We start from the raw sequence: 13,629 nt of genomic DNA, 5'->3' as shown, positions 1-13,629 counted from the left end.
TTGTAGGATTAATGGCATGACTGCACAGATACTCCATTACAGGAACAGCGATATCACTGCTGCATTATGACAGGTTCAGTGTCATCACTGCCACCAAATTACAAGGGAGATATAATTGCTGCTCAGATCTGCAATTGGTGACATCATTGCTGCTCCCTTTCAGAACCACCAACATGCCAATTCCTTGATTGCAAATCATCTACATGAATGCAAAATAAATCAAATTACAGCATTGTAACACTGAACTACAGTATACTGAATTTACTATGACCAACAGAATCTAGTATAGCAGGAAGGTCAAAGTGGTTGCAGTAGAGTAATAGCTTTGGAAAGGGAAGTAGATTAGTGCTGGGACAGATCTGCAATTTTAGAAGGATGAAGGAAGGTGAATGTAAAGAATAGAAAAGTAAGTTAAAAGCATGTGCCTATTGCTAAAAGAGGATTATAGCTCCAGTCCAAAACCTTTTATATAGTCTCAGGAAGCAACAGATTACTAGGATCATACTATATATAAAGAATTAACAAGATGATGAGGCAAACATGACGCCTTGCTTGGGGTGAGGGGGGCGAGTAATGCAGTACAAATTTATTAAATCCTTAGACGTTCTTTTTTAAGACATGCTGAGTACTGAGTTTTTACCCTTCTACCCTGGTTGTGGCCCTATACATGAAATTGGTAGGGACAATGCAAGAACATTTCTTTATGCATGTACCAGCTATGAACACAGCTGCTGAATGAAGAGACAATCTCCAGTCTCTTCAGCTTCACAGCAATCCTAAGGCACGCCAACTTCAACTGTCATCACCACTTGGCAGCCTCTTGTGGAATCAGAGTCATGCTCAAAAAATGTAATCATTATGAAAGAGGAAAAGAATTGAGAAATGGAAGAAGGAGCCTCAAGTTGCAGCCAGATAGACTGAGGAATCTCAGCTGAGGGACCCCTTCTTGCTTAGCCAAATTAATGACCTTACAGAACATTTCCTGTTAGGTTTCTAGAAGCCCATTCTCTTGCCTGTAGCATTCCAGGTCTTCAGCCATGTCAAAGATGTTTAAGCCAGTGGCAGGCAGAGAAGCTTTTTGCCCCCAGCCAATCACAAAGACACATGGTTTCCATAGGACTGCATATTCCTCCCTTAAATTCCTTTCATAAGCTTAGGGTGTGGGGCATTTTCACAACCTCAGGAATCAAATCCACCTCAGGATCCTGGACACCTCAGTAGCAGTATTTGTACAAGGGATTAGGTCTGTTAATTAATGTGGTGCGCCCTTCAGCAGCACTATGACATGACAGAAGGAGCAATTACTGGGGGGAAACGTGGCTACGTGCTGAGTAAGAGGACGGATTATTGTGAAAGGGATAAGGATGAATCATTGAATGTATGCTATGTCTCCTGCTTTGCAAAGATTGAATTAAGGAAAGCAGACTGAACTACTGCAGTATTTCCTGGGTCATAGACAGGCTATTCCCTTTCACAGAAGGAAGCCAGAAGACTTCCCAACTGACTGTTTTGATTGGAGTGGCTATGAAGGGAGGTCATTGCTGAAATTAGACCCAGGAGGATCTCAGATTTGTAAAGCAAATGCCCAGCTGTTCAGTCAAAGCTCTGTTAACGAGGCAGGTGCACACAAAAAATGTTCATATTGGTTTGTTCTTTTGTGCTGTCTTTTTTTTTCCCTTGAAGTTTTGGTTTTTTTTTAGTTCATTTCATTTATTTTGGTAGTTTAAGTGCATAGGTTGTACTTACGCACATAATATCAAATTCATCGTATGTAAACATTTTACACAGGCAAAAATTGCATGCACGGACCAAACCGAATGAAACCAAATGTGTTATCTCTTTTGCTAACTGAAACCAATGAGGTCTCTGTTTTACTGCTCTGAGTTTCCAGGTTTTCTATCCCATCTGCTTAGAAATAAAGATCAGCTACTGACTTTGGCGTTACCACCTTAGGCTATTGCGATGCTGAGAATCGGCAATCCAACTCGATCCCTGCAATGTTCACATAGAAGGCTTCTAGTTGTGCCTTCTATACAGCAGGCTTGTTTGACGGGTATGAGAGAGAGTGAGCATTTTCAGTGGCGGTTCCAACTTTTGTGAAACTCTTTGCTACATGAGTACCGGATGGTCTCATCAATAAGACATTTAAGAGCATGCTTAAGACTTAATTATTTTGGATAACTTTCTTGTGAAGTGGCATCTGTTAAAATGGTATGCCATTCAGGTGTTTTCAGGAAAGCTTCTTGTAAAGTGATTGATATATTAAAGATGGTGGTCTTGTTAACTGGATCATATTTAGCTGGGATGTTATGCAGATCTACAGCAAGTTTAAGTGAGTGATTTTATTGTTTTTGTGTAGTAGTATTGTTTATTTTAATGTGTATGTTTTATTGAATGCCAAGAGCCGCCAAGAGCCTGCATATTTTGCAAAATAATATATCTATATAAGGTGATACTTTTTAATTGGACTAACTTAATACGTAGATAATATTAAGTTAGTCCAATAAAAAAATGTTACTTTATATATTTTTTTTGTTTATTGACCTTTATTTCCATGCCATTTGCTGAAACTGTAGAAAATTAAAAATGTGATATTTTTCTAAGACAAATGTACTTGTATTAGGGGATGAACTCCATGCTCAGGGCAAGGGAGAGGGGCATTTTATATCACTGTATGAACCGTATGCTCAGGGTTGGAGGGAGAGGTATGTTCTATCACCATTACACACTCAATGCCTAGGGCAGGGAAATTTTCTGTTACCAAAGGCAAGGGAGACCATCAGAGTTTAATATTTATGTTAGATTTTTCGGTGTTTTCTATGCCAGGGTTCCCCCTGAGGAAACAAGGGCCTTGTGGGGGCTTTTACCTTCTAACCCGGGACACTACACACTACAGTCTTAATCTTTTTTGCATGGAGTGAATGCTAGTATGAATGTTTATTTATTTGTCTCTTAAAAATGCAATGTCTTATATATTGATATCTAGTTAACTTTTGTTTATGAATAACATGTATATGAGTCTTTAATTATTCAGTCTTATTTATCAGATTTTGAAATATTTTTATTAGTATGTTTTTGTATTTATTATATTTCTTGATTTTATTCTTTGATGTTTGAGGAATAGTGATAGTTCTCTTTTCATAGTTGCACTGCATAGGGAGCAGGTTTCTTGCAGTTTCCATTACAGTTTCTGTCTGTATTTTTGTATTTCTCCTTCATTGTTGATCTATTCTGTATTTGGTGAGGGTCTATTTATGCTCTGCATGTGTGACTGAGGTGAGGCATTCTCCTAACAGGAAGTGTATTAGTGTTTTAGGGCTTTTGAAGGGTTAAGCACACACCCAATGCACGTTGTAATAGGCCTAATACCATATGGGTTCCAAGTGTCTGTAAGGGAGTGGCCCTACTTCCCCTCTTACCTGTGGGGGACCCAACTAGCGATCTGGTACACCTTAAACATCACAGAAGGAGACTGCTCTGTAGGCGGGGTCCTACTGGGCAGGATAAGAAATGGAACTCACCTATGATCTGGCATCCCCCACCTCTCAGGGGAAGAAGCTCCTGAACCCTCTCTAGTAAGCCAGTAGGCAGTCTACTCTTGTTTGTTTTGATAAATACTGTAATAGTTGCATGAAGGCAGCTGGAGTCAGTGTGGTTCCTGCCTCCAGCCTATGGCTTGGCTATCCTTCAGTGTTTTTGGTTTTTTTGCAGGAATTTCTGGTTGGCATCACAGCAGTGCATATAGATATAATAATATAAGTGATATTTTTACCCCAGAATACTGTAATAAGATTTGCCTAGGGCATCTAAGATCATTGCACTAGCCATAGGTTGTGGGGGAGGGGTTGAGGGAGGTATCAGTTTTTAAACTTTGTATCACTGGAGGGAGCTGGGCTTCATTTGGTCAGCCCAGGGCAGAGAGTTCATTGAGTTGGGGGGGGGGGGGGTGCAGCACTGTATTTGTTCACACAGGGCAGCAAAAAAGCTAGCACCATATAGCTGTTATTGGATTTCCGACTACTTTAGTCCGAGGCAAGTTTAACTTGCATGTGGTTCTTGTGCCTTTGTCTACTGCCACCGAGGGATTCCCAGAAAGTGGGTCAGCTTTGGGTTGGGAGCAGCTTGTCAAGCAACCCGTACCTAAACATGACCACACATTGGGCTTGATATCTATGTATTTCATTCAGTGCTTCACAGATGCAAACTGAAATGATTGTATGGTCAGATTATTTCTTTTTGTTTTAGGAGTTTAGGTAAAGGATGTAAGAGGAAACATGACAAGCAGGCATTTGGAAGAGAGGCCACAAAGACCCGGATTATTTATTTATTTATTTATTTTAACTCATTTGAATTAGCAGATTGGAGTCCTTTAAATGTCAGTCCAGTATTTTACCCGAACAATACAGATTAATGTTGGAAAAGCATAGGAAGAAAGTTGAAGCAGCAAATTGTGCATTCTTTATGGCAAGAATATCACAGGGACGAAGTGCGCATTGGTTTTCAGTTGTAAAATCGTTGGCAGTTAGACCAGGATAGAGTGATTTAATGGCTAATCCAACTGCAACATTGCTCAGAGCTTTTGAATCTTTTTTTTTTTTTAATCAGGGGGAAAGTATCCCTGCATTCGTCACATCCGTTTTGGTGGATACGTGGTACCTCGCCAATTTTCTAATACACTAGGGGGCACTCCATGAAGTTAGCATGTGGCACATTTAAGACTAATCAGAGAAAGTTCTTTTTCACTCAACGCACAATTAAACTCTGGAATTTGTTGCCAGAGGATGTGGTTAGTGCAGATAGTATAGCTGTGTTTAAAAAAGGATTGGATAAGTTCTTGGAGGAGACGTCCATTACCTGCTATTAAGTTGACTTGGAAAATGGCCTCTGCTATTACTGGCATCAGTAGCATGGAATAGACTTGGATTTTTGGTACTTGCCAGGTTCTTATGGCCCGGATTGGCCAATGTTGGAAACAGGATGCTGGGCTTGATGGACTCTTGATCTGACCCAGTATGGCATGTTCTTACATGAGAAACAGAGTATGTGTGTATTTTTAATGAGATACATGTATACTGTTTTCCCATGTGTACTAGAAAGTTGGCAGGGTATGCATGTACTCGCCGAAACAGATGTAATGAACGCACATCCCTAATATGCAATAGGCTCACTGGGGTTCTGCTGATCCCATCTACTGTAATATCTAGTGAAATAGACGGGATAATTTCTCTGAATTTTCATGTAATGATATTACACAGATAATTTCAAAAGATGAGACCTACTTCATGCTCTCTAAATCCTTGTGCAACTGTATTATTATAGGCAATTTGTTCTGATATCTCAACTTTTATGTCATGGACTACAGGTGGATTCACAGCAGCTGACGGTCAGGATCAAGGGACCATAAGAACATGCCATGCTGGGTCAGACCAAGGGTCCATCAAGCCCAGTATCCTGTTTCCAACAGTGGCCAATCCAGGCCATAAGAACCTGGCAAGTACCCAAAAACTAAGTCTATTCCATGTAACCATTGCTAATGGCAGTGGCTATTCTCTAATTGAACTTAATAGCAGGTAATGGACTTCTCCTCCAAGAACTTATCCAATCCTTTTTTAAACACAGCTATACTAACTACACTAACCACATCCTCTGGCAACAAATTCCAGAGTTTAATTGTGCGTTGAGTGAAAAAGAACTTTCTCTGATTAGTTTTAAATGTGCCCAATGCTAACTTCATGGAGTGCCCCCTAGTCTTTCTATTATCCAAAAGAGTAAATAACCGATTCACATCTACCCGTTCTAGACCTCTCATGATTTTAAACACCTCTATCATATCCCCCCTCAGCCATCTCTTCTCCAAGCTGAAAAGTCCTAATCTCTTTAGTCTTTCCTCATAGGGGAGTTGTTCCATTCCCCTTATCATTTGGTAGCCCCTTCTCTGTACCAGAACAGAATCAGGAAGCCGAAGTTTGGTCAGACAGGCAGGAAGAGTTCATGCAATGACAGGGCAGGTGGAGTTCAATCACAGTCAAGAGACAAGCAACAAGTTGGGGCAGGCAGAGCACATACAAAATAAAAAACAAGCAACGGTCAGGGCAGGCAGCAGGCAAGGCAGGAATCAAGCTGGTCACAGGAGACGGGCAGCCAAAGACCACCACCACACAGGAATGCATGGAACCAAAATTAGATGCTCAGGCATCGGCTCAGAGGACTGAGCTTCTTTTTATGACAGAAGTGATGATATCATCAGAGCATGCCCACAGGGAATCCTGTGCACTGGGCCTATAAAAGTGCTGATCTAGTGAGGGCCCTAGATAGAGCTGCAGAATATATCAGAGGAGCTGGATGCCTGGGTCCATGCTGGATTTATGGAATGGGATGCCAACCCTTAGGCCTCTTCCCAGGAACCCCTTCAGGTTGTCTGTTCTTGGGCTTACAAGGAAAGAGGTGATGAAATCTCCAGACCAGAATGGGGGCATTGAGGCTCTCACCTAGTGCCCAAGATCTTTCCTTGGAATCGTAGGCCTTCCAGACCACTAAATAAGTTTTTTTTCTCACTATTTTGGAGTCGATAATGTTGTTGATTTCAAACTCTGCTTCTGAATCAGCAGAGGCATGGGTGGAGAGAGGCTTTTTCCGAGATTAACTGTTGAGGATCAGAGGTATGAGCAGAGAGACAGGCAGAAGGCAGGAGGACTCTTGAGTTGATAGTTCACTGGGTTTATTTGCTTTTTGATTTGATAAGGTCTGATGAATCTAGGGGAAAATTTAGGCAAGGGTACTTTGAGTCAGATGTTTTTTGTGCTAAGACAGACCTTGCCCCCAGGAATGAATTGTGGGGTGGGTATATGCTTTCTGTCAGCCGTCTTCTTGAAGCGACCCAAGAAGGGTCCCAGTCTGTGGACACGCTGAGAGGCAGTGGCAGTCTGTGGTAGGGATGCGCATTAATTTAAAATAAATGCATAAAATGTGTCAATTAAGGCCAATTCCTTTCATTCGGGGGGGGGGGGGGGGGGGCCAAAATGAATCGGGAGCCCCCAAATGTAACAAACTTTATTTGTTGCGTTCATTTTAAATGAATGCATCAGGCTTATACCCAGGCCAGAGCCTAGGGCCTTGCCTAGGGCACAAGCAGAGGCCCAAAGCAAGGGCTGTGGCCTAGGCCTAAGCACAACACCAGGGCCTTGACTTGAGACCCCAGAAATGCTGTACATCAAAATGGTGCTGTCTGCTGGGGTGAATGCGCTAGATTTAATTAACTCCAGTATAACCCCAGTAGATGGCACCAGTTGTATAGAAGAGGTGAAGAAAGAAGAAGCATAAGAGGATCTCCAAGGCCTGGGTCATACCCCAGCATTGTGACCCAGCCTCTGGGTCAGATCCCTGTGACAGGCTTGGGTCTGGGTCAAGGCCCTGGCCTTGGGACCCAGCTTCTGAGCTGGGCGGCAGCATTGGGCCTGGGCCCAGGCGTCGAGCCCTGACATAGAGACCCAGCATCCAGGCTGGGCCACAGTGTTAGGCATAGGCCCATGCCTGGGCTCCAGCCAAGGCCTAGGCATCAGGATCTGGCCTCCAGGTTCCAACCTAGCCCAAGAATGAGGTCATGGTAACCTACCACGGCATTGGCCTATACAAGGCTGAGGCTTTGGCCTGGGTCCAGACATTGTCGGTGGATCCCCACCACACTGGGTGCTATGGTACATTCTGGCCCCAGCATTTTACCAGGTAGATAGGAGGGATGGGGCCAGGAGACCCCTTTTCATTTTTTCTTCATTTTTTGAGGGTTTTTTTTTTTTTTTAAAGTTTGATTCCTTGTTTTTCACATCAATAAAACAAATCAACATTCCACAAACCGAGATTTGTGTGAAAAAAAACTCTCAAAATCCAACTGAAAAATGCTAATGAATTTTTTATCCCTGCACACCCCTGGTATCTGGAACTCTAATATCAGAGCTTCAGTGATGAAGTTGCTGGCAGTGCCAGAATCAAAAGAGGCCTCCGAGAAGAATCTCTTAACTGGATATTCAAAATAATTCTTCAGGGGGAAGTAGAGTGGGCATTGCCTAGGGTACCTTCCCCCCCATCAACTAGGCATGAGTGTTTCCCGAATTCTTGGGTCATAAGGTGGCATAAAATGACCTTGCCAGTAAGGTACAGGCACAGGTTGAATAGTCACTAGCGTTTCTCCTCTTTTGAGAGTTTGGCACGAGCCAGCTGCATGAGTTACTCCTCTGAGGTTGGCTGTGACGGAGACCAGACAGGGGACGCCATCGGTCTCTGCAACCTGGGAACCAAATGGCCACAAGTATGTAGGTGGGTCCTGCTCTCAGGATCTTTCCTGAAAATGGATATCAACTTCATGGCAAGGAATATAAGGTCATCCAGCTTGGTGCGGACATCACAGCCTGGCAATAACTCGTCCTTAATTCGGTCCAACAGACCTTGCCAAAATAAGGCCACCTGCACTTGATCATTCCAGGAGAGCTCAGAGGCCAGGATGCAGGATTGTACCATGTACTGTTCTACTGTCATAGACCCTTGTCTCAGGTGCAGCAGCTCAGAAGCCATGGAAGAGACTCAAGTGGGTTCATCAAAGAGCTGAACCAAGTCAGAAATGTGAAGATCAGAAAGAATGGGATCATTTCTGTCCCATAAAGGAGAGGCCCATGCCAGGACCTGTCCTGAAAGGGAAATTATAAATGCCATTGTGGCTCATACTGATGTGAAGCTGGCTGGCTGAAGCTCAAAATGAATCAAGCATTGATTAATGATATCCCTGTAGGTCTTAGGATTTCCATCATACCCGGGTGGTAGGGGCAAATGTAGTGCACAGGATGATAAGATATGCCATACTGAGTCAGAACAAGGGTCCATCAAGCCAAAAATCCTGTTTCCAACAGTGGTCAATCCAAGTCACAAGTACCTGGCAAGTACCCAAAACTTAGATAGATCACAAGCTACTATTGTTTATTAATTACAGTCATAGCAGTTTATGGATTTATCCTCTAGGAACTTATTGAAAACCTTTTTTAAACCAAGTTACACTAACTGCTGTAACCACATCCTCTGGCAAAGAATTCCAGAGCTTAACTATGCGCTGAGTGAAAAAGAATTTTCTTTGATTTGTTTTAAATAAGCTACTTGCTAATTTCATGGAGTGCCCCCTTGTCCTTCTATTCTCTGAGAAAATAAATAACCGATTTTCATTATCTTGTTCAAATCGTTTCATGATTTTGTAGACCTCTATCATATCCCCCCTCAGTTGTCTCATCTTCAAACTGAACAGCCCTAACTTCTTTAGCCTTTCCTCATAGGACAGCCATTCCATGCCCCTTATTTTGGTCGCCCTTCTCTACACTTTCTCCAGTGCAGCTATATCCTTTTTGAGATGTGGTGACCAGAACTGCACATAGTATTCAAGGTGCACTCTCACCATGGAGAGATTCAGGGGCATTATGCAGCAGCTGTGTGTGAGGAGGCAGGGAGGCGGGAGCAGCAACCAGTCATGGGACTGGCTAGAGGTGGCATAGCCATTACTAGGGATGACTGCAGCTTGTTCAATCACAGAGAGAGGTCTTGCAGCACACCAAGAATGTGGTCTTTGTTCTTCTGTTGCATCATCTGAGAAAGACTCTGCAGAAAGTCCAACAGGGGAACGTCAACCGCGTCTAGGGCCCAAGCAAACTATCATGGACTAGGAGGTGGACTCACAGCAGTGGACAATCAAGTCCAAGGCAACAACAGAATCAGGAGGCAGAAGCATGGTCAGAAAGGTAGGGTCGAGGAAGGCAGAGTTCATCCAACATCAAGAGGCAGGCCAAGCGAAGTTCAATCACAGTCAAGAGGAAAGCAATGGTCGGGGGCAGGCAGCAAACAAGGCTGAGTCACAGGAGAAAAGTTGCAAAAGAACAGCAAATGCACAGATCCAAAACTTGATGCTCAGACATCGGTTCAGAGGACTAAGCTTCCTTTTTATAGGAGAATAGTAATGATGTCATCAGGGCACATCCACAGGAAATCCTGTGCACTGGGCCTATGAAAGTACTGAGTTGGTGAGTGCCCAAGACAGAGCTACAGGATACATCAGAGAATCAGGATGCTGGGGACCTTGAGATATGCAATGCAGCCCACTGTATAGCATCCAGCAGTCAGTGGCATTTCAATATCATGACAGGCATAGCCAGTTTGTCCTTATCCAAATGTTATCTATCTGCCCTCCTGAAACAATCAGTTAGGCTTATTTTGAAAAAAGCTTCTTTAGTTTCTTCTCTACTGGCATAAGAACATAAGAACATAAGAAATTGCCATGCTGGGTCAGACCAAGGGTCCATCAAGCCCAGCATCCTGTTTCCAACAGAGGCCAAACCAGGCCACAAGAACCTGGCAATTACCCAAACACCTAGAAGATCCCATGCTACTGATGCAATTAATAGCAGTGACTATTCCCTAAGTAAACTTGATTAATAGCAGTTAATGGACTTCTCTTCCAAGAACTTATCCAAACCTTTTTTGAACCCAGCTACACTAACTGCACTAACCACATCCTCTGGCAACAAATTCCAGAGATTTATTGTGCGTTGAGTGAAAAAGAATTTTCTCCGATTAGTCTTAAATGTGCTACTTGCTAACTTCATGGAATGCCCCCTAGTCCTTCTATTATTCGAAAGTGTAAATAACCGAGTCACATCTACTCGTTCAAGACCTCTCATGATCTTAAAGACCTCTATGATATCCCCCCTCAGCCGTCTCTTCTCCAAGCTGAACAGCCCTAACCTCTTCAGCCTTTCCTCATAGGGGAGCTGTTCCATCCCCTTTATCATTTTGGTTGCCCTTCTCTGTACCTTCTCCATTGCAACTATATCTTTTTTGAGATACGGCGACCAGAATTGTACACAGTATTCAAGGTGTGGTCTCACCATGGAGCGATATAGAGGCATTATGACATTTTCCGTTTTATTAACCATTCCCTTCCTAATAATTCCTAACATTTTATTTGCTTTTTTGACTGCTGCAGCACACTGAGCTGACGATTTCAATGTATTATCTACTATGACGCCTAGATCTCTTTCTTGGGTGGTAGCTCCTAATATGGAACCTAACATCGTGTAACTACAGCTAGGGTTATTTTTCCCTATATGCATCACCTTGCACTTGTCCACATTAAATTTCATCTGCCATTTGGATGCCCAATCTTCCAGTCTTGCAAGGTCCTCCTGTAATGTATCACAGTCTGCTTGTGATTTAACTACTCTGAATAATTTTGTATCATCTGCAAATTTGATAACGTCACTCATTGTATTCCTTTCCAGATCATTGATATATATATTGAAAAGCACCGGTCCAAGTACAGATCCCTGAGGCACTCCACTGTTTACCCTTTTCCACTGAGAAAATTGACCATTTAGTCCTACTCTCTGTTTCCTGTCTTTTAACCAGTTTGTAATCCACGAAAGGACATCGCCTCCTATCCCATGACTTTTTAGTTTTCGTAGAAGCCTCTCATGAGGGACTTTGTCAAACGCCTTCTGAAAATCCAAATACACTACATCTACCTGGCAAACTATTGTCCAGTCTTGTTGTTGCCCTTTGTTGCTAAAAGTGGTTGAATCAGCAGGGTTACAACAGCTTAATGATCATCTTGCAACCAATTCGGTATTAGATCGGTGTCAGTTTGATTTTAGGAAAAATTGTAAAACACAAACACTGCTGCTGTCAAGTTTGGACGCTGTCAGGTAAAGCTTTGCTCAAGGTCTGAAATACGTCAGTTCTATTGCAGCCTTCGCCACCATCAATCACAATAACTTGTTTACCCATCTTGAGGAGATTGGAATAGCAGGAGTGGTCTGGAAATTTTCTTCTTTTTTTGGCAGACAGGACACACCAGGTTGTGATTGGGAATTTAATTGCCTTACATCAGGTATTTCGCAGGGATCTGTACTTTCAGCTACTCCGTTTATATCTTGCCTTTGTAAATTGTTGCCAGACTTGGGCCTAAATTACAAACTTCATGCAGATGATATTTAGTTCTATGTACTATTGATGTCGTCTCGGGAGGCCATCTTCAAATGGCTTCCGTAAAACAAAACAAACAACCCACAAAGGTTACGGTATAACAGGCTAGTTTTAAATGTCAATAAAACAGATTATGATCTTGAGTAGAATTCCTTGCTTGAATGCACCTACAGTATTTGAATTTGAAGCTTATAAATCATTGATTGTTAATCATCTATGGAATCTCAGACGAAATTGGATTCTAGCCTGGCGATGCACCAGTAGGTTAAGAACATAAAAAGATCTTTTTTTTTTAATAGCTTTGGATGATCCATCATTTGAAACCTCTCTTAGATTCAGACTGCTTTCACATTGGTGTTGTCAGGCCATGATTACTGAAGATCATTATAGCTTGGTCTTCCAATGATTACAGTCCAAGTTTTGTAAATCATACAGAATTCCACAGGCTGGGTCTTGACTGGAGTTAGTATTAGAGAACATATCACCCCTGTTCTGTATGCACTACATTGGTTGCCTGTGCACTGAAAGAACAAGTATAAGGTGCAAGTTTTAATAAAAAATCTTTTCAGCTCCGATTCTTCAGTATTGATTTGTGCTATGCTTCGGATCTGCCAGTGTTCCTGGGCACTATGATCACCACAACATTTGGCACACCTGACAAACACATAAAAGAGTGTTTTCAGTTGCTGGTCCACTCTTGAATGCACTACCCAACTGTATGAGTCTTATTACTCGAGCTCTGTCATTCAAAAAGCAGCTGAAAACATAAGAACATAAGAAATTGCCATGCTGGGTCAGACCAAGGGTCCATCAAGCCCAGCATCCTGTTTCCAACAGATGCAAAACCAGGCCACAAGAACCTGGCAATTACCCAAACACTAAGAAGATCCCATGCTACTGATGCAATCAATACCACTGCTATTCCCTAAGCACTCTTATTTAAGTCGGCCTTTAAAATATGTGACGACTAAGTCACAGTTAAGTGGTTATTTTGGCTCTAAGATAGTTGGTCTGGGGCTACTTAAAAAAAAAAAAAGGATCCAGTCCATCTGATTGGGTGCAGGCTCATTTTTATTTTAAGCTGTTGTAATTTTGTCAGCTTTGCTAGTTTTTATGAATGTTAGTGAGGGAAGGAAATTATTTTAAATAAAGAGCTCATTGCCATGGATAAAACACTGTACAGCAACTTAAGGCAACCAGGGGAATATATTACAGTACATTATAGCTCCGTATGCTAGGATAATGTTATGCCACCATAATACTTGGCACCTGATTTTACCATAATGGTGTTGCTTCTTTCTTAGGAATACAGTATGCTCCAGTTTACAACTGCAGTCCCAGTACTGGCCTCTTGACTTACTGTCCATTCACAAAACTTTAAATTTCCAGGTCTGGTTATCTTCTAGGCTTGTTATCAGAGAACCTGTTGACTAGCTGGACAAGTCCCACACATTCTCCTGTATTTGCATGGCTGTTGCAGTGAAATATGTATGTATGCCAATTTATAATTATATGGCCTTCTCTGCCATCATATTTTATATGTCTGGGCCTCTCTCAGTGTCCAAGGGCATTCTGCCATGGTCTCCTCTTAATATTTTTGCTGAAGCATTCCTTAGCTGT

At 42.3% G+C, this 13,629-nt stretch overlaps 1 protein-coding gene across 1 annotated transcript in view; it reads right to left on the bottom strand.

Annotated features, from left to right (window-relative positions):
• ADAMTS8 (ADAM metallopeptidase with thrombospondin type 1 motif 8) overlaps nucleotides 1–13,629 on the bottom strand; it is a 62,854-nt gene that overhangs the window by 39,819 nt on the left and 9,406 nt on the right. The gene's annotated exons all lie outside the window — the stretch shown is intronic.

The sequence above is a fragment of the Rhinatrema bivittatum genome, chromosome 12 (genome assembly GCF_901001135.1).
Source record: "Rhinatrema bivittatum chromosome 12, aRhiBiv1.1, whole genome shotgun sequence".
Lineage (NCBI taxonomy): Eukaryota > Metazoa > Chordata > Amphibia > Gymnophiona > Rhinatrematidae > Rhinatrema > Rhinatrema bivittatum.
The sequence above is the reverse complement of the archived record's forward strand: the minus strand, read 5'-3'. Positions and strand labels throughout refer to the sequence as shown.